Source organism: Urocampus carinirostris, chromosome 17 (assembly GCF_059441175.1).
Source record: "Urocampus carinirostris isolate Australia breed hairy pipefish chromosome 17, RoL_Ucar_1.0, whole genome shotgun sequence".
Taxonomy (NCBI): Eukaryota; Metazoa; Chordata; class Actinopteri; order Syngnathiformes; family Syngnathidae; genus Urocampus; species Urocampus carinirostris.
The window spans coordinates 32706106-32729420 of NC_142365.1; the positions used below are offsets into that span (position 1 = coordinate 32706106).

Below are 23315 nucleotides of genomic sequence, written 5' to 3' on the forward strand. Positions count from 1 at the left end.
CAATGCGTCCAATAGCGTCCGCCTCAAAGGCAGAAATTTCTGGCCGTGATTCAGCCGCAAATGTCTGTGTGACCGGCCCCTTAGTCGCAAGACGAGTGCTCTAACTCCTGAGCTACTGCCACCCTTTTTCCCTCTCCCAAGCCAAAACAACATTCAATTTCAACACAATGTATATAATATAAGGTTGACCTAGGTGTCTCTAGAGGTGAAAATGCTGCAAAAAAATCTGACTCAGCTTTTGAGATATTTGGGGATTTAACCGATATCATTTTTGGCCTTTTTATTTATTTAACGTGCCGATTATTAAGCTCAACAGCGAGGAGCTACCGAGCCTTTCTCTCCCTCTTCTGTATTCTGTCTCTGACGCCACCTATCCCACATCTTCTGATTGGATAAGCGACTGGGGGCGGAGCCACTGAAGCAGGAAGCTGTCCTCAGTCCGCACTGTCCACAGTCACGGACTCCAAACTGGAGCGCAAGTTAGGGTTGTATTTTTTACATTTGTAGTTATTTCCTTTTTTTTCTCCACCTCCCTTTGTGACCACCCTTGACTGAAATTTTGAGGAAATATCATCAACGCATCACCCAGAGTCACTCAGTCAAAAATGTAGGTTTCATATTTGACCCCCACTGTCCTTTATAACACACGTTAAGAATATTACTAGAACAGCTTTTTTCAATCTTCGCAACATTGCTAAAATTCACCCTATGCTGTCTGTGCAGCCCTTTGAGATTAAGGGCTTTTTAAACAAACATGACTTGACTTAACGTGCAGTGATACACATGCCGAAACAGACAATACCGGTGCTTAGAACCGACTCCCCTGAAGAATCTGACCTCCCTTCACTCGAACGCGCCTCTCAGCGCTGTGATTGTAAATAAAGAACTACCCAAAAAATATGTTTTATCGTACCAGCTTTGTCTCAATTGTCCCTTGATGTGTTTACTACAAAAATAGTCAAGTCAAGTCATATTCATTTGTATAGCCCTTAATCACAAGGAGTCTCAAGAGGCTGTAAAATATTATTACAGAAATACTACAAAAAAACTCCAAAATATTATGTAACTAAATAGCAAATTTAGTGCTTTAAAACAGGGACTCAATACAGTATATTATTTTACTTTATTCTTTAAATAAAAATAAAATCTACAAACATACTACTACAGAAATACTACTACAGAAATAATACTAAAGAAGTACTACAAAAAATATAACTAATTTAGTACTACCGTCATGATTTGCCCATTGCCCTTAGCTGTGCCTGTTCGATTGGCTCCAGCTGCTGCTCGTTGCCTGATTGGTTCCCCTTCTATTTAAACTCAACACTCTCATTCACTCGTGGTCAGTCTGTCAGCGAACCTCCGCATAAGCAAGGCAAGCACTTTTTGACTCTTGCTCTCGTCTATCCCGTCCTTTCCTGTATCTTACTCGTCTGCCCCTGGCTTCCTGATCGTCTCCGGCCACCTGACTTTTTCCTATCTCCGACAACGCTCCGATCTCCCGTCCCGGCTGCCAGCCTTGTTTCTGGCCATCGACCATGCTTCGATCTCCCGTCCCAGCTGCTCGACTTGTTTCTGGCCTACGACCACGATCCGATCTCGTGGGCTTCCTCTTCTCCTGCCCAGCGATCTCTGAATTACTGGCGTTTGTTTTCCTGCGCCTGATTTCTCCGCTTCCGCAATAACGCTTGGTGTGAAACGTTAAGTGTTTGGGTCTACTGTCTGTTCTGGCTCTGACAACTATAAAATTGCTACAAAACTAAATAGCAAATATAGTACTTAAAAACCGGGACCGAATAAAAAATATTTTACTTTTATTCCTAAAATAAAAATGAAAATTACAGAAATACTACGACAGAAATACTACCACAAATAAAAAAACGGAAATACACCAAAAAATACAACTACTTTAGTACTACAAAGATACTGCTACGGAAATACAAAATAATTAACACTACGGAAATATTATTACAGTATTACAAAAAAAATACCACAGAAATTCTAAAAAACTAAATATCCAATTAAGTGCTTAGGCATGAGACCTAATATATGGTTTTGGTTTAATTGTAAATGTTTCACAACCAATTTGATGAAAATCTTTTTAAAAAAATCTTATTCAGACGCTCCCCTACTTACGACCATTCGACTTACGTAAAACGGTAGAAACAAACACTTTTTCAGGATGTCGAAAAATATCCGGACATTACTGTGAGTTTGATTTTGTATTGTGTGCACCTTTTTCCGAGTACAGTACATTACTGTAGTGCTTCTTTCCACATCCACCGGCATGTGGTGGCGCTATGAGAGGTCACCCAGCATCCACCCCGAAGAAGAAATCCGGCTTCTACTTCCTAGTTCGTGTATAATCATACAGTACTACGTGTACTGTATTTCTAGCACGCGAAGAACTTTGATATATTTATTATTTAATATCTCGTGAATACATTTAACATGGTTGGCGTAAAGTGTAAAAAAGTGGCGAGTCGTTTCTTTTGAAATGAAAATGGTCAGAACACTTTTTTGGCCACTTTTCCAACACGGAGAAGTACCTCTTGAAGCACATCTTCTAAAAGTAAATTAAATTAAACTTTATTTATCTTTATAGAGCATATAATTATTATGAAAATGTTTATTGTTTAGTATGAAACAATAGAGTTTACGTATACAAGCCTTAAACATACAAAATATAGCACTGAAGCAACTTACAAACAAATTCAACATACGAACGATCGTCCGGAACCTGTCGTTCGTAAGTAGGGTAGCATCTGTAAAAAGAAATATAACACGTAGATCTATATTTAGTATTTAATGCGAAAGCGAAAGATTGGATGTCTCTAAGCTTGGGCCCCTGGCCAAATTTTAGAACCCTATGCGGCCTCTGACTCCAAAGTTTGTTCATCCCTGGTCTAGTAATTACATTCTGTTGATAAAAAACATGGTTTCAAACTGCCCATGAAGTTAAACGAATTAGCTTCATTAAGTTTTTAATCATGTTTGGAGTTATATCAAAAATATTAGGTCACTTTAATAATTTGTGCAGATAACAGTGCAATATATCTTTTAAGAAAAATGTGTCCAAGCTTTTTTCGGATTGCAATGAAAAATAATTTAATTTCATAGTGAATGTTCTCTATGAGCACTCTGGCATTTACAAAAAAAATGGGTTCTTTGATGTTTAAAGCATCTCGCTGTTAAATGGTTAAATCTTTTTTTCATTGACATTTAAAAAGCTCTTGATAGCTCCGCTCAACATCAACCCATCTTCAACTTTATTATCAAACATGCTATATGCACAACGATCAGCACAAATGAAATAAAAAAAATATAATATAAAACATTTTGCTTAATATTCCCTGAAAGTAGTGGGGAGTCCTAAAAGCTAAATGGAAGAAGCTGTTCATGAGCCTCCTGGTTCTTGCTCTGATAGTATTCTAAAATTATATTATAGAACAAACAAGTTTAGAAAAGTTGAAAGTTTTTTTTCTCAATTGCAATGTATCTTTACTCTTTGTATATCCCTTGGCCCACGTGCCATCACTTAACGCCACAGGTGAGAGCTAGATAAGTTTTTTAAGGTGTAAAAAAAGAAGATGGATCGTGATTCACTGCGTGAAAAGAGAAACGAGCCCCCCGTTGAGCTTCACCAGGGGAGGGCGAGAAAAAAGTCTGGAGGGCGAATACACAGGCTTTTATCACTGATTATACGGCTGAGCACATCCTATATTGTTCGGGGACTGTTGGTACCCATCTATCTCCTGCACTGTAGGCAGCTGTATGGATAAAGGAAAGCAGCATCAGCATGTACTGTCATTGGGATAGGCTGTTTACCAGCTACATTTTTAAGGCATGGGTAGGCAACCCAAAATGTTTATAGAGCCATATCGAAGAATAAAAAAAACAAAAAAACAAATTTGTCCGGAGCTGCAAAAAATGATAAGCCTTTGATGAGCCTTATGAAGAATGCAATCCATACTCTTTACTTCTACATAAGTTATATAGCCTACGATCAAAAGACTAGGTTGGTTGCAGCACATACTGTGGAATCCATCACATCGCACGATTAATCAAAGGCAATTAAGTATTCTGGCGCTGAATGTCCTTGATTTGCTGTTCGGTGATGCTGCTTGTAATTTTAGTGGCCCTACACTGTCCTAGTGGAGAGAAGCATGTCCTTCATTTTCTGCATTGTTTCACTTTTGTTTTTGAAATGTGCAAATAGGTGTTCTAATATATTAACATTGATTCTTTCATATAGTAAACATCTTTAAACTGTTTTCCCCGCTTTATAACCTCCTGGGTCGCAACAACTTGTGCCAGTAGTGAAATTTGGAGATCCACTTCTTAAATCTATGTTTGCGCTCATCTAATTTCTACAGAAGTGATGCAATCACACGTTTTCGCTCACCTCCAGATTCTCACCTTGGAAAGTTCTTTCCACATTACTCTTTTTGTTATTTTTGTTATTTCTTAACTTCACTCCACTTAGCAAACATTCAGGCAATCCATCTGGATCGGCAATACTTGCAAATAATTGAATCATCTGTTTTCCTCTGTTATAATTCTCTTTTTACCTTTGGGGTCTTCGGGCAATTTGTTGACAACAGCCGCCTGCTTTGCTGGTGACGCTTCCCCTTCAAAAGTGGCCGAGCTTGAAGGCCTCTGTGCCGCATTTTGCCGACTTCTGTTTTAAGGTTACAGTGTGGTTGTTCTCTCCGCGCACCTTTTGTGAGTGAAAAGTTCTCTGCAGCGACATCACTCCCAATTGGACGTTCATCAAAAATGCTCACACAATGGTGGCCATTATATTGACAGCGGAATGAGCTTAGGACAAAACTTTCTACTTCATGGAATGGGTCCTTCCCACACTGAATCACTAAAATGTTGTGTTCAAATTTCGTAAAGCACTTTTCTAGCTATAAATTTCCACTCAAAGTGCTGTATAAAACATTAAGCGTACAATAACATAATAAAATCCCATCCTCTATCCCGGCCCAACAATCAAAAACACCTAATATCTTTTTTTAACAAACAATGGTTAAAATACAATAAATCAAAATAAATATACCAAAAAAATATGCTTGTGGCAAGGCACTAACCATGTAAGGGAAATTACCTACGGGGGGCTTATCCAAACTGAAAGGGATGGCAACCGATGGCCTCATGATTTTCAGCCATTGAACCACAACGTACTTGTGTACAAATGAGGAAACACTGAAATATAAAAAAAGTAAAATGAAAATAACTCAAGAACAAAAAGCACCAAGATGTTAAATAAAATAGTTTATTTGTAAATTTATAATTTTAGTGGTAAAAAAACAAATGGCATAGTGTTCATTTATGTACTATGAAATACATTGTTTTAATCAACCAGCTTTGTGGCCTTGGGCTAGGGCACCTATCCCAGGAACTGGGGGGTCCCTGGTTAACTCATTGGCTAAGTCATACCTGAGACTTACAAAATTGGTACCCATTGGTACTCCCTGCTTAGTGCTCGATGAAAGAGGTTGGAAATGGGGGGGTTGGTCAACAAATGACTCCAAAGACAGGTGTTGCAACACATCGGTTGGGTAGAACTTTTGTCGCATCATTTACCGTATGCAATTGCATGTGTGTGTATGGGATTCGACCCTTGGTTGATCAGATAAAAGGCAAGGAAAAAGAAAGAAAGAAAAAGTACTTGTATGCTATTGTTGTCACTTCTCAGTCTGCATGTATTTCCCAGAGTTAAATAAACTGTAATGGAGATTAATTTGTCGTTTTGTTTTTTACAAATTCACAGTTGAATAACTCAAGAAATTAAATCTTAGTATAGGAAAAAAATATTTGAGGAAGAATAACCCTCAATAATCGGTTTGTAATCAACCCTGAATTCAGGGATTGTAAGGGCGTTTGAAATCCTTAAAAATCCATGAGTTTTAATGTTGTGTTTTTAAGGTTTGAAAAGTGCTTGAATATAAGGTGAATTGCTCGTAAATGCTTGAAATTGTTGCCATGTTTCTTGACAGTCTGACTTGATAGACCTCACATTAAATGCCCTTGTAAAAACGGCTCTCCTACTATTTGGCCCCAGGGCTTAGTTTGAAACTTCTGCAGTAAGTTAACACACTCCAGGTTTTAGTGATATCAATTTTATGTTAATGAAAATTGTTTCAAAACTCCGTGACCAATAACCTGTACAACTTAAGTTTAAAATAATGTATCATAGTAAAGGCAAAATATATGAAGATGGAATTAGATTGAATAAGTGATCTCTATGTTTCAAATAAAGCCCCATAAACCACATTTACATGAGACATTTTGGAAATGAGTGACTGCAAAGTGACCTTGAAATGTATAACCATCTTTGAAAAAATTAATGATTGGACTTTCTTCTGACACATTTCTCTGTTTAATTTCTTAATCAAAAGGAACACTGGCTTCAGCATTCCCGCCCGCAGTTGTGTCTATTAATCAATTTGAGTCCATTAGCGATAACGCAATGGAACTATTGAGCACCCGTTGCCATTGTCGTTCGTAATTAACATCCCTATCTCCTGGCTTGCATGGTCACTCTGAGGTAAGGGCGAACCAAGGCCACTAGAACGGCATAAAAATGCAAATCTCAGTTATTCAAAGCCAAACTCCCCCCATACCGTCGCAAAGCTGGATGTAAATACATATTTTGGGTTTACTAATTATTTGAGTTGGTACATGAAGTGGTGTAGAAATAAGCTTCTGTTTTGTGCTAAATTGTTTCTTGGTAACAGGTGCAGTAAAAGTTCGGGTTGAGTTAATAGGACTGGAGAAGCTCAAGAGCATCAGTCTTAAACTATAGGGAATTTTTATAGTACCACGAACTAGTGTTGGGTACATTACTTTAAAAAGGTAAGAGTTAGTAATTGAATTACTCTATAGTAAAAGTGAATAGTTACCAGGGAAAGTAACTATTCCTGTTACTTTAACAATAAGTTTTATGTCAAATAATTAAACATTTTCGGAGCAAATACAAAACACAGCTGTAACGTCATTGAGCGGAGTTTACTTGTAGAAAAGGGAATTCTACAGTATTTTAGAGAAAAGGCTTTTTCGGCTCAGGTTACTAGAAAGAGCCAACTCTATTGAGTCCCAAACAGCTCTTCAGTTTTTTTTGGTTGTTGTTTTAATCACTACATTACCAATTATGTAACATGCACAGAATGACTTAAAAGGGGGGGGGGAAATAAATAAAAAAAAAACACAAAAATGGAAAAGAACAAATGAAGGTAAAAATACAATAACAATAGGAAAAAGAGAGATAAAAGAAGAAAAAATAATGTACTTAACATTTTTATATAAACACAGAAAATATAATTAAAACATTTATGAATCTACAAAAAAGATGAAATACGAAAAAAAACCTTTAACGCTTTTTATGCTAAACAAATTTAAAGTCAACAACACTGAATACCCCCGAAAATGCATATTAACCAATCACAAGAGAAAAAAGTAATCTCACTGGTAACCAGCTGTTGATTGGTTGGGAGCCTGGTGCCATTATTCACTTCCAAGAGCAAGCTCATAGAGACGTTTTGTTCGCAAAAGACACGAGTCAGTGGACACTGCATTCACCATTGACATCAGCACTGTCAAATATAGGGCTCACATGTTTGGCAAATCCTCCCTCGTCGGAACATTAGTGAATACTATATCTGTAATCGCTTTCTAACTATTGGGTAGTTGCGATTTTAAATGGTAACATAATCCAAAAAGACATGAAGTAAAAAACTCTTGAGGAGAGTGGAAAACCATGCTGCTGAAAAGAATGTCAGGTTTGCGGGGGCACGCCGCTGTTGGCGTTCTGCAGCCAATTTAAGGCAAGGCTTTTGACCCTCAGTAATGTAACGGTATTGTAAGGGCGGAATCAATTTTTTGATAACCTGAAAAAAATAACGCCGTTACATAACAGCATTATTTTACGCTTTTATTCCCAACACTGATTATAACTAAAGAAAATCTTTAACATTCCGCATACTGATGTTAAACAATCAACTGATTCTTTTGTGTGAGTCAACACTGTGGTTTACGGATTCTATATTTATGCCTACCTCAGCCTAGTTAGTCTTTAACGAGAGAGCACGGTATCTCACAAGCCAACCGGTGGAACAAGAAAATAATAAACAAAAACCACAGTCCGGACAAAACTCAAGGCTGACAAGGAACTGGAAGTCTTGAGTTGGGCAAAAATGGGCATCAAAGGGTGTGAAACCAATTGGAGACAGGCAACCATCCGACAGTTTCTGCTGTCGACACGGTCATTATATACTGGTTTCTTAATGTAGGCCAGATGTGGGTGATGAGAGACAAGTGTGGAGATCCTTCAGTCCATCTGCCCATCGCCACCCTCTGGAAAACGGCCAAAAATACATTAGAAGACTTAATTTTTCTCTCGCCATCTGGCATTCTCCCCAACTAAGGTCCCTCTTTGTGTATCAAGTAGCTTGCAGAGTATTTAACTGTAGCATCCTGCCTTGTTTTTTTCACTTTCCCAGTAACAGAGCTAATGTTTGTGTACGGCCGATGGCCCCATGCAAACTTAATGCCAGTGGTGCACGTTGTCCCGGCGACACGTCATATAAATAAAAAACGATGGTGCACTTTGGTTAACCCTGATTTCTCCTGAATGATTTATGACTGTTTAGGGGCACTGCGGTCAGTGATTTTAGTGCTCCCCCCGCTGAGGTATTGTGGGAGCTCATCATATCATCGCGACCGAGACAGTGCAGCACATTTGCAAAGTCTTTTTAGTACAGTCTCATTTTTCTGAACATAAGTAGTGGGACTTGACAACATAAAAAATGTACTACCGACTATTTTGTAAAGGTCCTCATTTGTGTATGTCATTTGTGCAGACGCTCCCCTACTTACAACCGTTCGACTTACGTAAAGCAGTAGATTCATCCATTTTTTTTCGGGATATCGAAAAATACATTGCTGTAAGTTAGATTTTGTATTGTGTCCACCTTTTTTCGAGTACAGGACATTACTGTTGTGCTTCTTTCCGCTGCTACCGGCATGTGATGGCGCTGTGAGAGGTCACCCAGCATCTACACCGAAGAAGAAATCCGGCTTCGACTTCCTAGTTCGTGTGTAAACATACTATGTGTACTCTATCTTTAGCCTGCTAAGAACTTTGTTGTTTTTATTGTTTAATATCTCGTGCATCCATTCAAAATGGTTTGTGTAAATTGTAAGGGAAAGGTGAACCATTTCTTTATAAATTAAATTGGAATAAGAAAGCTTGATGCGGTTGAGAAAATGGTTGTAACGCTTTTGTTTCGGACACTTTTTACCACAGAGGAGGACCTCTTGAAGTTCATCTTCCAAAAGTAAGTTAAACTCAACTTTATTTTTCTTTATAGAGCATATTATTTTATCAAATGTTTATTTTTTAATACAAAACAATACAGGTTACTTATACAAGCCTTAAACATACTTATACAAACCTTAAACATACAAATTATAGCACTGAAGCAACTTACAAACTAATTCAAATTACGTACGATCGTCTGGAACCTGTCGTTCGTAAGTAGGGCAGCGTCTGTAAAAATAAATATAACACTTAGATCTATATTTAGTAATTAATGCAAATGCGAAATATTGGATGTCTCCAGGTTTGGGCCCCTGGCCAAATTTTTGAACCCTATGCGCCCCTGACTCCAAAAGTTTGTTCATCCCTGGTCTAGTGTTTAGATTCTGTTGATAAAAACATGGTTTCAAACTGCCCATGAAGTTAAACGAATCATTTTTTAATCATGTTTGGCGTTATATCAAAAATATTAGTACACTTAGAGTGCAATATATCTTTTGTAAAAAAATGTGTCCAAGCTTTTTTCGGATTGCAATGACACTAAATGTAATTTCATAATGAATGTTCTCTATGAGTAATCTGGCATTTACAAAAAAACATGTAAAATGGGTTATTTGATATTTAATGCAACTCGCTGTTAAATGATTAAATATTTTTTCATTGACATTTAAAAAACTCATGATAGCTCAGCTCAACCCTCATTTGTAATAGGGCAGCGTCTGTATGTCATTTTGAACATGCAAGTAGGACCAGGAGAGGGGCCTAAATCTCCTGCCCGCTGCTAAAAAGCAGCTTGCCCACCCCAACGGAGCTTTATCGTCGACGGCGACCATAATCAGGCATGTTTATGGACTGTACTCCCAAATCCATTCAATTGTGGACTGAGCAATTCGGAAAAACACTGGACTATGTGTAATGTAAGATCAAACATTCGGTTGTGTCCGGCAACTCTGTTTGACCCTCACACAATCCCCCCCCTCATCAAAATATACGTGCGAGTCGCATGATCTTATGCTCCCCCGTCCCTTGCGCACATCTCAAAGTGATAGTGAGAAGTCTAAGTATTGCTACTACTACTACAAAAATATTATAGGGCTTCTAAATTTCAGTCAGTCCAGTACATTGACGAGCAAAAATTTTGGCTTTGAGTAAAAACAAGTATTGGGCTTTTCTCCTCCCCTAAAAAAAAAAAAAAAAAAAAAAAAAAAAAGATTTTCCTTGTTGTAAGTATTACCTAAATATCTTTGTTTGAGTCAGAAATTGAATGAAATGAAAAATCTGAAGATGTTCTGTTTAGGTTAAGACAAAATGTAGAAACAAGAAGACATTCACACGTAGCATCCATTAGCTGCATTAATATTACATTGCTGGCGTGTGTTCACATGTGCCTCTGTGAGTTTGTGTGTTTTAAGTCCAAACTCATTTTCTCCATAACACTCCTTCATAAGATATTTACATTGGACATCTATTATGGATTATGATGTGATTGAAGCTGCGTGTTTCTGTTGTGGCCTTTAGTTGAACTTACCTGTTTTTTTAATAACGTGCACATTTCGCCCACTTTTATTGAGCAATATCACAGTAATTAAGACGTTCATATTGCATACATATACATTTTTAACAGTGGATTATTTTGAATAGTTTCCTTTTTTTATTTTGGCATGCAGGTGGTCATCAGGTTTTTGTGAATACTGTAACTGGTGAGAGAGGGAACATACCACACTTGGACCATGATTGTTGTTTAATTGGTAACTTTTTGCGTACTTATTGAAGGATTTTCTTTTATGTGAACTGTTTCTGGAATTCATTAAATCAGGGCTTTTCTCAAACGGATGGAGGGCCAAATAGGAAATTTGGCTAGAAGCTGACGGAAGTACTAATAGAATGGTGATTCTTTTTCTTCAAATAAGGCACTTACTGAAAACCTAACTAACATAAAAGTTCATAATTCAATTTGGTCCCTTTAGGGAAATTCATTTTCACCGACTGTAATGGGGGGAATGTAGAGTAGGTGCTGTCACAGCAGAGCGTGCGCCAAATGATCTATCTACAGCACCTGGCATTACAAGCAGGGTTGGGGAGTAACGGATTACATGTAACGACGTTAGGGTTAAAGCATGCAAAATAAAAGAAACTGTAATCCGTTACAGTGCAGGCAAAAACAAAGTATTCAGGTTACAGTTACATTCCCTGACCTTGGGTTAGGGTTAGGGTTAGGGTAACCCGAGCACATTTAGTCCATCTAATACTAGAGAAGATGACCTGGCAGGCAGTTCTACCACATCAGTTGCTCAACTCCACTAGAAGCAAGCAAGGATCACGTCAGGGTTCAATGTGTCAAGTGTTTTTTTTATTGCATTTGTTTACCGTATTTTCCGCACTATAAGGCGCACCTAAAAGCCTTTATTTTTTTCAAAAGCTGACCATGCGCCTTATAATACAGTGCGCTTTATTTATGGATCAACATTAAGTCGCAAAGTTTGGCCAAAAAAGATGTGTCAATCATCAAAAAAGATGTGTCAATCTTCAGTTGAATCGATCACTATTGGCTAAAGTTATTCGGAGGTCAAGGGGCGGATCCTTTTTATCATTTACAGGCTGGCATTGGCTTAAACAGCAAAACAAAGCCTGCAATTGGCCGAAAAAGATGAATGTGTATAGCACGTGGTTGACGGCATACAGAAAGCATTTTTTACTATACTGTATTTGTAAATATTTTATTCTCCTGGATTTACTACACTACACACACACTACACTCACGGGAACTCTGTTTGACCCTCGCAATGATGATCATTTTTCCTGAGCACTCTTATGAAATGTAGTCGCTGGTGGGGCTTCCTTACCACCGCTCTGGTGTTTGCAGACCAGGACAGGTCGTCAGAGATGTGCACACCCAGAAATTTGAAAGAGTGGACTCTCTACACAGTGTCCTTTTATGATGAGTGGTGCTGGATTCCTGCCATTCCTTATGAAGTCCAGTATCAGTTCTTTTGTTTTTGTGGTGTTCAGTATGAGGTGGTTTTTCGAACACCACGTTGACAGTGACTCCGCCTCATTCCTGTGCGCCGCCTCGTCCCCTTCAAAGATGAGGCCGATCAAGGTGGTATCGTCTGCGAACTTAATGATTGTGTTTGTTAGGTGGGTCGGTGAGCAGTCGGATGTGTAGAGGGTGAAAAGCAGGGGGCTCAGTGCACAACCTTGGGGGGAGCCAGTCCTCAGTCTTAGGGTGGGAGAGACGTGGTTACCGAGTTTCACGGACTGTGGTGGATTTAAGAGGAAGTCCATTATCCAGTGGCAGATGGAGGGAGAGAGTCCTAGGTGTGAGAGTTTCTCCACCAGGATCTCCGGAATAATGGTGTTGAAGGCTGAGCTGAAGTCCAGAAAGAGCATTCTGACATAGCTCCCCCGGTGGTCCAGGTGTTTCAGCACGGTGTGAAGTGCTGTGTTTATGGCGACGTCAGTGGAGCGGTTTGCCCTGTAGGCAAACCGGTGGGGGTCCAGTGTGAGTGGCAGAGAGTTTTTGATGTACTGGGACACTAACCTCTCGAAGCAATTCATGACCACAGGCGTAAGAGCGACAGGCCTGTAGTCGTTGAGGCTTTCCACTGCTTACTTTTTGGGGATGGGAATGATGGTGGAGGTTTTGAGGCAGGGTGGGACGGTCGCCTGTGACAGGGACTGGTTGAAGATGGTGGTGAAGTCCCCAGCCAGCGGATCGGAACAGTCCTTTAGTACTCTGCCAGCTGCCTTCCTGGGGTTTATAGTTTTCAGCACACACCTAACTTCATGCTCCTGAAATGTGAGTGTGCTGCTGCTGGTTGTTGGTCAGTGTGATGTGGCTGTTTGTGGCCTACCAGCTTCAAAGCGAGAAAAGAACTGATTAAGGTCCGCAGCTAGTAAAGCAACAGTTGCTAGGTTGTGGCCTCTGAAGTTAGTGATGTGTTGAAGACCCTGCTACATCCTCCTCGGGTCATTTCCAGCGGGAAAGTGCTCGATTCTCCTAGTGTAGGCAGCCTTTTGCTTTCTTAATGCCTCTCTTCAGGTCAGCCCTGGCCACACTGTAAAGTGCTTTGTCTCATCCAGGGTTTTTGGTCTGGGTAGACCTTAATTTTTTTATTTACTGTGATTCATCTGTGCAGTATCGAATGTAGGATAAAACAGTGTCAGTGAATTCCTGGAGGTCATGGTGTTCAAATACCTCTCAGCAAGTTTGATGAAAACAATCCTGCAGTTGAGAGAGGGCTCCCTCAGGCCATGTTTGTGTTGTACTTGTTACAGGCTTTGTTTTTCTCTGGATGGGGTGGTAAGAGGGGGTAAGAGACAGACATAGGTGATCGGAATTGACTAGGTGGGGGAGGGGGGGGAGCTTTATATGCGTTTTTGATGTTGCTGTATACGTGGTCCAAAGTTTTTTCCCCCCTCGTTGCACAGTTCACATGTTGAAAGAATTTTGGAAGTACAGTCCTTAAACATGCCTTATTGAAGTCGCCAGTGATAATGAAATCCCCGTCGGGGTGTGCAAGCTGTTGTTCGTTGATGGCAGCGAGCAGGAAGTTTAGCGCTGTGCTAACTTTACCTTCCGGTGGGATGTAAACAGTTATCACAATGACCACAGTTAGCTCTCTCAGTAGATAGAATGGTCTACACCAGGGGTGTCAAACTCATTTTAACTCGGGGGCCACACGATAGAACAAACATTCTGTCAGGGGCCGGACTAGATTGAAGAGAAAGAAAAAGAGATAAAGAAATAAGAGAAAGAGGGAGGGAAAAGGAGAGAGGGCGGGACAAAGAAAGAAAAAGAGAGAGATGGAGAGAGCGTGAGAAACAAAAGAGATAAAAAGTCATGAGATAGGGGAAAAAAAAGGGAGAGGAAGAAAGAAATTCAAAGAGAAATAGAAAGACAGAGGGAGAGATAAGAGAAAATAAAGTTTGAAGGGTAGGAAGAGAGAAAGAAAAAAGAGAGAAAAGGAAAAAGGGAAGTTAGAGCAAAAGAAGTTAAAAAGACACAGAGAGAGAAAAAAACAAAGAGCAACAAAGGAAGAGAAAAAGAGAGACACAAAGAGTGAAAGAGACAGAGACAAAGAGTGGGAGAAAAGGGGTGGGGAGAGAGAGAGAGAGAGAGAGAGAGAAAGAAATACAAGTACAGTGTCTCTGCGAGAGGCACCTGGCTTTGGCAACATCAAGGTGACATATTTCAACCTGCAACTTGTTTTTCTCTTGCACTTCTCTGAGTGTTGTCCCGCGGGCCGGATTCAATTCTTTAGCGGCCCTGATCTGGCCCGCAGGCCACCTGTTTGACACCTGTGGTCTACACGATACTGCTAGAAACACTATATCGAGCGAGCAGTGTGTATCAATGATTCTGCTGTTATTGCACCACGCGTTATGCACGTAAGCGCATGGTCCCCCACCTCTTTTTTTACTGGAGTCTTCGTTGTGGTCGTGTCGGTGTAGCGTCCGGCCTGCTAGCTGGACTGCAGCGTCGGGGATCCGCGGGTCAAGCCAAGACTCCGTGATCACAAAAATACTGCAATTCCGTACGAAGCTGTTGGCAGCTATCCGCAGCTCAAGTTCACTGATTTTGTGAACGATGGATCTGGCATTGGTCAGGAAAATACTCTGAAGCGCTTGTCGGTGTGGTCGCCTTCCTTAGCTTCTCGGCTAGGCCTCCCCGAGAGCCTCGTTTTTGCTTACGTTCCCTCCGCCGTCTCCGTCGCTTGTCGGGCAGGCAGATCACCCAGGGAGATCCCGGTGGTCTTCGTATGTCCTTTGGGATGTTGTGGATGTTGTGTTAATCTTAGACCCAGGTAAATGAGTTCCTGGCGACTGAGGGTGATTGTTGCCGAGCAAGTATTTATCAAGGAAAAGATGAAAGATAAAAGGACACAAAAAGTAAAAAGATTTACTGGAGAGACAAAAGAGAAGGCGCTGCACTCGCGCGCGCCACCATCTTGAGTACATTTTCCATGAGAAAATGCCTATATGCCTCAGGTTTTACACATCACATAGTTGTTTGAGTGTAAGGAGAAGAATGATGTGTGTCACAAGCCAGAGACGGGGACAGGACCCAGCATTCGTTTAACTCAGTTTTATTGAAAAAAGAGAGCAGTGCTTGCTTCCACGATCCGACGATCGTCGGACACGAGCAGCTGATGGCAGGAACACGAAAGTGCCACTTCCGGGTCGAGCGGGAATAGTCGTGGGTGGCAGGAAAGCTGGTTGGTAACCGGGACAGGGGAGCAAGGGCGGTAATCGAGTCCAGAAAAAAGGTCGGCAACAAGTAGCAGGCAGGAAACAGGGCAAAACAGGTCGTGGTCGGCAACAGGTATCAGGCAGGAAACAGGGCAAAACGGATTGTGGTCGGCAACAGGTATCAGGCAGGAAACAGGGCAAAACAGGTCGATGGCCGGGACAGATGAGCAGGGCAGAAACGGGTTCAGAAACAGGTCGGCAACAGTTAATCAGTCAGGAGAAAACAGAGCAGGAGATTGTCGGAGGGTACGGTGCTTGCCCAGCAAAAGCGTAGGTTCGCAGGACGGTCTGACGCCGGTTATAGGGAGGTTGGTTGTTTTCAATTATGTAAGATATGATCATTTTTTTATATATGATTGATTGAAAAAGCATCAAAAGTTAGTTTGGCGATGTGTTCCATAAGCCTTTGGCTTCTACCTGTCGCCCCTTTTTTCTTTTCAGGTGATTTGTTCATTCTTTAATATGATGTTTGTTGGAACATGACTGAAAATAAAAAATAAACAAGATTAACCAATTGGACCCAAGGTCCGACCGGCCCGTTGCACTGACTCCTAACTATATAATGCATTGTCTGCACAATAAGGAGGTCACAGGTTCGATTACTGGCTCCTCCATGTTATATGTCGAAGTGTCCTTGGGCAAGACACTGAATCAATAATGCCCCCGATAAGCAGGTAGTTGCCTTGCATGGTTGAAACTGCTATAGATGTGTAACCGTGTTTGAATGGGTAAGTGTGAAGCACATTGTAAATGGCTTAGGTAGGTCTTCAGTGACTTGAAAAGCTCTATATAAATGCAGCCCATTTACATTTACATTATTTTTAGCTAGGGGCCTACGTGCTAGCATGTGTATTATGTGTATACACGTACGGTATATATTAATGCAAACATTGTATAAAACGGCAAGCGAACCCGAATAGTGACGATGAGAGAGCTGACATTTTACCAGTAGACAGTGGTACATATGATAAACTAAAATGCATTGGAGCTTTCCATTATCACAAAATTTTTACTCGGAGTACCAGAAACACTGATTCCCACAGTGTATTTTGCTTTGAATTCTGATTAAACAGTCTCTCCTCTTCTTAGCCTGTGTGCCAATAATGTTGCGGTTTTATATGTATACCTACATAAAGAGCTTGTATAGTATTTTGTAAAAAATTGTTTTCTCCATTCTCTTACATTTGTTGATAAAAAAGTAGATTCATTGTTTAACTTACCAGAACTATGTAAATTAATGTTTCTGGCACCGTCAGTAAAAATGGTGTGATAATAAGATTTGCTCCGATGCCTTGTCGTAGGTCACCTGTTCCACTGGTGGTCAAGTGCAGTGTTTTAAACCTTTTTGAACCATCGAAAAAATCCTGCGGGACACTGCCAGTCAGTGCCATTGCATCTGCGGTAAAAGTAAATCCAAACTAATGATAGCTTTTGCTGGACCGTGCAGACACTCAAATTGGAAAAGTTCCCTCGGCACAAAACGACAAATAATTACTGTGCCGCGGTTTGCTGGTAGGCCACTGGTTGAAAATCACATCAGCTAAGCATGCACCAAACTTGACTGTAAACTTGTCAGAATTGAAACCTTACAAAGGAAATTTGCTTGAGTAGCATTTTTGTCAAGACCAGAACGGAAACAGGACCCATTCGCGTAACGTTTCTCACAGTTTTATTGGGGAGAAGGGAAAGGATTGCACACACGATCTGGTGAACAAAAACAAGTTGAAAGCCAGAAGAGGAGAGTAAAGGTGGTCAAGATCAAAAACGGATCATTATTCGGGACGGGAGAACAGACGTGGTCGAGATTAAAACAGGTCGTAATTCGGGACGGGAGAGCAGACGTTTAAATAATGACAGGGAGCCACTCCGTCAAAAAGCTGCAGCTAGCGCCACACGCGCGCGGCCAATTGGGCGCCATGGCAATCATGAAGATTTTACTGGGTTCCTGTGGGCCCTTATAAAGTCTTAAAAGGCATTGAATTCGTTATTCTTAAATTAAGGCCTTAAATGGCATTAAAATGTCTTAAATACAATTTTAGAAAGTCTTAAAAATGTGAACACGTGTTTTTTCTTTTTGTTTTTTTACTAGGTCCTACATTTTGATTTTAAAAGGCAATAAAAGAGTCCAAAAAGTCTTAAATTGAACTTGCCTTAAGCTGTCTCCGAGCCATATGTACTCCCAAACCCTGTTGTAGCGCAAGGTGGCGTTTGATTAAAATGACTGGTGAGAGGAGACATTTTATTAATGATATGACACAAAAATCATACACACATTTCTGACTTTCCATGACTGAGAATAGCTGTGAGCTTTATTTTGACAGTGTGCTATTTCCCGTCAACTTGCTTTTGTTGGAAAAGATGGCTGTAGCGTCGTCTCTAGCAATTCCGCTGTGCAATTTGTTGAATGACGTCCATAAAACGCAGATCTGAGCCCAAAGTCTGCTGAGGCCCAAGGTTCAGTGCTCGCCAGGTTTAATCAACAAAGCAGCTCCTCCGACATTCCCTAAATCCCCGCCAAACATTTTGGAGCAGTGCTCACCATCCCTTGGTTTTGCCAAACACACACTCAAGTTAGTACATATAACCACCCACCCACAGATGATGACCACCCAGTGTTGCTCCCTCAGAAGCTCCCACCATCACACTACCAACCTGGAGGTGATGACCTGTTTTTTTTTTTTTTACCAGCATCTCGGCTTTGTTCGGTCCTTGAGCTTCCATTTGTCATCATGACAATTTCTAATTTATTTTTTTGTGTTAAGTTTTGTTCTTTCCAGAAAAAAAAATACTTGGGATGTGTATTACCATTTTTTTCCCCCTGTACTCAACTTTTGAGTACTCCCTATATATCAGCAACCCAGATTGATAAAAGAGATGTATTGGACCCAAATTAAAAAAAAAAAAAAAATTGTCTTAAACCGCAAAAAATGATACCTAAGCCTCATAATTGTGCAATGCGTGCTCTTTGTATCGATATTAGCTATATTAGCCTACTATCAAAATGAATAAGTTTAATGCAGCACATATTAAGTCAAGTCACATTTATTTGAAGAGCCGTGAATCACAAAAATGTCTCACAAGACTGCACAGGATTACAATTACACCATAGCCTGATCTTGAACCAAGATGCGGGCAAGGAAAAACTCAAGATATCAGCTTGAGGGAAAAAGAAACCTTGAGAAGGGGCCTCACAAGTGGTAATCCCCCTTCCAGGATGACCAGGGTTGAAAAGATTTAGCATTGGGTAACAGTACACAAACATAGTAAACATCAATAAAAGAGAACAATAGGTAACATGTTGAAATCTTTTTCTGCCCCCTAACCTGTGCTTTGCCTCTTTGTCTGACCACTTTTGGCATTCCCTGCTGCCCTATTTCTGCTCCACATCTTCCATTTTCTCTCCTCCTTTACTGAACTAAACATACATGCGCAGTGCACACACATGCATATGAGAGGCCGTTTAAGAAGTAAATTATACTTGCTCTCACATATAACATCATAATCTCACACATGCACAACTATGTTCTCATGCAGAACACAGTCATACACATGCATGAACACTACTCAACTGTTTCACAGGAAAGACACTACTACCGTAAATTCCGGACTATAAGCTGCTACTTTTTTCCCAAATTTTCAACCCCGCAGATCATTCAGAGATGCGGCCAATCTATGTAATTTCTCTAACGGGCCGCCGGCGGCGCTCGAGTATGAGAGGTAAGATTTAGACCGGTGAAATATATGTGCCGAGGAAGATCACAACTTATGAGCGTATACATACCCTCTTAGTGCAAACTGCACAAAATGGGCTCATGACGCAGCCACTATGTCCAAGGCCTAGGGCATATAACTGAAATGTATTGAAGTAAAGGGAGCGTGGAACGACGTCATCTTGACAAAATCTCCTTCCGACATTGAGAAAGACGACTTAGATGTCTTTACCCATAAGGAAGAGGCGGGTGTTCTGCCGTGATTCTTTCGATTACGGCTTTTATTTCCTTAACAGACTGATTAGCAGGTGAGCGAGCGTCTTTTTAGTAGCGTGAGGCTATCTCCTAAAGGCACGGTTTATGATGAAAGTTATATTATTATTATTATAGCTTTGAAAACTCTCTCGATGTACCGTCTTTCTTTGTAAATATGTGTAATATGTTTTTGTAACTGTATATTTTTGTAATGTATTTATTTGTATTTATTTGAGACACTTATTCTGCACGAGCAAATTAAAAAAGAGGGGCAGACGCTGATGGGAAAGTGGGGACCGGTAAAAGTGAGTTTTTGTGGACACGGCGGACAAAAATGGATATATATTTTTCCCACCCTTACCTTTGGAAATATACCCTTTTTTTCCTTGGATTACTATCAACAGGCACCCAGCATCTGCAGGTCTGCAACTAATTTTAAGTACTTATATAATTTTGCGTTCATTTTGGCGGGTGTGATTATTGGACTGTGTGCTTCACGAACACAGACCTTTTTCAAAAATGCAGGGAAAAACAAGAAACTTAAAGAGATAAAACGCATGTCGGGACTACAAAGAAGACTCCAACGCTATTTCATCCTAACAGAAAAGGGGATGGACTTTAATGATGAAGAGACCAAACAAGAACTAAACGCTTTGGCGGAAATAAAGAGCAAAGGCATCATAATAAGAAGCAGAGAAAGAGAAATAGAAGAAGGGGAAAAATGTACACGCTACTTTTTAAAACAAATTATGAGCAAAAGTGAGGGGCTCCTTAAACTTCAAAACGAAAACGGGCAAATAACAAAGGAAAGTAGTGAAATAACCAAATTAGTCGAACACTACTACAAAAAATTATATGAAAAGAAAGAAACACATGAGAATGAAATGGGGCATGTATTAGATCATATTTCAAGATCAGTGCGTCAAGACCCCTTTTTAACATCGGACTTTACCCAAGCAGCACGGCGGCGCTTGTGCGGCACAGTTCATGTCATGGGAACCTGTCGTGGGTTCAAATCCAGCTCCAGACTTTCTGTGCGGAGTTTGTATGTTCTCCCCGTGCTTGCGTGGGTTTCCTCCGGGCACTCCGGTTTTCCTCCCACATTCCAAAGACATGCATTTCAGGTGAATTGGCCGGTCCCTAGGTGTGAATGAGCGAATGAGTTGTCTGTCCCTGTGTGCCCTGCGATTGGCTGGCAACCAGTTCAGGGTGTCCCCTGCCCACTGCCCGATGATTGCTGGGATGGGCTCCAACCCCCCGCGACCCTACTGAGGATAAGCGGTACGGCTGATGAGATGAGACTTTACCCAAGACCAACTGAATGATTGCATAAAGACTATGAAAAAAGGCAAATCACCCGGGGAGGACGGGCTCAACCTCTAATTTTACCGGACTTTTTGGGGTATTTTAGCACCAGATCTGATTACTGTTTTTAACGAATTTTCCAGTCGAGACAACATGCCAGACAGTTTCAGAATAGGGATAGTTACTCTATTGCACAAAAAAGGAGATAAAACTGACTTAAAAAACTGGCGACCCATAACGCTTTTAAACGTGGACTGTAAAATCTTCAGCAAGCTTTTAGCAACACGAATGTCTGTAGTCTTGGGAGACTTGGTTGATCGGGACCAAACCTGTGCCATCTTGGGAAGGAAGATCAGCGACAGTCTCATGCTGATCCGTGAAACCATTTGTTATGCGAGAGACAGAAACATGCGACTAGCGGTCCTAGACCTAGACTTTGAGAAAGCCTTTGATCGAGTCTTGCACCAATACCTCTTCAGGGTATTGCAAAAACGTGGTTTTCCCCAAAAATACATTAAGTGGGTGGGACTGCTATACCGAGACATCTACAGCAAATTCATGATTATCGGGAATTTATCGGAAGCAATCGAGATCAACTGCGGTGTACATCAAGGTTGCCCTATGTCTCCCCGTCTCTATGTTCTTTGCATTGAACCTTTGGCACAAATGTTAAGAAAAGATAGATTTGTCGAAGGGATCAATATCCCAGGAAGTGGGGGACAAATTACCAAGTGTGTTTTGTACATGGATGATTTTAATATTTTATGTACTGACCGCGTGTCTGTTAGAAGAGCCCTTGACTTGACTGACCTGTTTGGGAGGGCGTCTGGGTCAAGGCTAAATAGAGAAAAATCACAAGTGAAGTTTTATGGACCGTGGAAAGAGACAGAAAAGGCAGGACTCCCACTGACGGTGTTAAAGACAGACCAGAAAATCCTAGGGATAAAAAAGACTTGTTTTTTGGACACTAAGAAAACTGACAATAGAGGGGAAGGTCGTAATCATCAAAGCGATCATCCTCCCACTGCTTTTATCAATCAGTTTAGTTTTTATGCCCAAAAGAAACGTGCTGTTGCAACTGGACCGAGCCATCTTTCACTTTATCTGGGGCTCAAAGTGGGAAAGGATAAAAAGAGATACAATAAAAAAGAAAAAGGAAAAAGCGGGGAAAAGAGTGCCTGACCTCCAGCTTTTCCTGGGAAGCAAATATGTCTCTCTCCACTTCCAAAACGCTGTGGGCCTACCCAACAACCCGAAAAGTCAAGCGATGACCCAGTTCTGGATGGGCTCATATTTGCAGAAGCTAAAGCTTGTACCAAACAATCGTTTGATTCCAATTTCATTTAACTTGCCACCAACACATCTCTTTATTCGGGATTTTTTAAGAAGTTTGATTTAGAAACACAAAAATGTCACACTTTACAAAACCACAGGGCCCTTATTGCTATTGTGCAAGCGCGAGCAACAGTAAGTCCTGTGCGGGGGCTTGCGTTTGGTGAACCTACAACGGTTTGGAGCAACGTGAATCATCCTGCCCTCCCAAACAGACTACGAGACTTGTCATGTATGGTGGCTCATGAGGTTCTCCCAGTCAGATCCGTAATGCATCACCGAGGAATGTCAGCGACTTCGACATGCCCTCGACCTGGCTGTGGCGCCCAGGAGTGGGTGAGGCACCTTTTTTATGAGTGCAGCGCTGCCGAGGACTTGTGGACAATGGCCGACCAACTAGGAAAATTCCCGGACTTGCCAGCAGGGGAGGTCCCTGACGCACAGTACGTGCTTTACGGGGTGAGTCGGTCGAGGAGGTCTCGAAACGACTTTGCCAGGGACTGGCTCACTCTCGCCGCCATCAAGGACGCCATCTGGACCTCCAGAAATCTGCTAGTATGTAGGTGCAGGCAGATCCCCCCCGTGGCTGTGCTCCAAATGGCTGCAGATACCATACAATCTGCGAGCGGCTGGCCTAGGGCGCAGCCATAAAGAAGAATCGTCTGCACCCACCCGGAGGGGGGAACCGGAGCTACACTGTGGGGGTCCCGGCAGCAACTATGCCCTTGCACAATAGTATTGCCCTTTACACGTTGGTTAACTATTGTTAAAAGATAATAACTCTGAAATTGTTTAATTGATGTTGAAAATGTCAGGAAAAAATGTTAAAACGTCATATTGTCACGTCATATTGTCAGATATAACAAAATTGTGAATATGCTTGATGGCTGTTGAGATTGTCGTGTTTGTTTTGCTGCTGTTGGTGTCGGTGGATTTGTTCAGACCGAGGACAATCGACTTTGGCCTGGACGGATCTATTGACACTAACAAAGATGTTATATAACGAAATTGTGAATATGCTTGATTGTTATTAAGATTTTCGAAAAAGGTTGTTCAAACCTGACATTGTGTTTGCTGTTAAACATCATATTGAAATATTATATTGTCGGCTGATATTCGACCTGCAGCCCCGCAAC

General features: G+C 41.0%; 1 protein-coding gene across 3 annotated transcripts in view; it reads left to right on the forward strand.

Annotated features, from left to right (window-relative positions):
- fstl4 (follistatin-like 4) overlaps positions 1–23315 on the forward strand; it is a 277646-nt gene that overhangs the window by 66309 nt on the left and 188022 nt on the right. The gene's annotated exons all lie outside the window — the stretch shown is intronic.